This window comes from Alosa alosa, chromosome 8, assembly GCF_017589495.1.
Source record: "Alosa alosa isolate M-15738 ecotype Scorff River chromosome 8, AALO_Geno_1.1, whole genome shotgun sequence".
NCBI lineage: Eukaryota > Metazoa > Chordata > Actinopteri > Clupeiformes > Clupeidae > Alosa > Alosa alosa.
Genome location: NC_063196.1, coordinates 35,019,526 through 35,020,110, shown reverse-complemented (window position 1 = coordinate 35,020,110; position 585 = coordinate 35,019,526). Strand labels below are relative to the sequence as shown.

General features: G+C 42.7%; 1 protein-coding gene across 1 annotated transcript in view; it reads left to right on the top strand.

Annotated features, from left to right (window-relative positions):
• LOC125298867 (tyrosine-protein phosphatase non-receptor type 14-like) overlaps positions 1-291 on the top strand; it is a 70,250-nt gene extending 69,959 nt beyond the window's left edge. The window contains 1 exon segment of the mRNA XM_048249734.1: positions 1-291. This exon segment is cut by the window's left edge and continues 493 nt beyond it. The gene's annotated coding sequence lies outside the window, so the exon portion shown is untranslated.
• The last annotated feature ends 294 nt before the right edge of the window (positions 292-585 follow it).

The window sequence follows — 585 nt, the reverse complement described above, 5'->3', positions numbered from 1 at the left end:
CCGATGCAAGATTATGGTCCAGATTAGCTTTTCCTCTGTGACAGAGAGAGAGAGTGTGTGTGTGTGTGTGGATGATTGATGAGTGTGTGTCACTTAGCTCCTGGACAGAGACCAATGTAGCCCACACAAACATGATGATGATGATGATGATGATGACGATGATGATGATAATGATCAACAATTCTTATATATTTTTCATATAAATTCTTATTTTGTAATATTGGAATCATTTCTTAAATAATTTCAGTGGCGTGTACTAGATACCGAGCTCATATAAAAGTGTTAAAGCTGGTCATTGCCGTATTCTTTTGAAACACACTTCATAATGTTGCTCTTAGTCAGAGACCTCAGAGACCATGAAAGGAGCCCAGTGACTTGTGTGTGAGTGTGTGTGTGTGTGTGAGTGTGTGTGTGTGTGTGTGTGTGTGTGTGTGTGTGTGTGTGTGTGTGTGTGTGTGTGTGTGTGTGTGTGTGTGAGTGTGTGTGTGTGTGTGTGGCGTGTGTGTGTGTGCCTGTGTGTGTGTGTGTGTGTGTGTGTGAGTGTGTGTGTGAGTGTGTGTGTGTGTGTGTGTGTGTGTGTGTGTG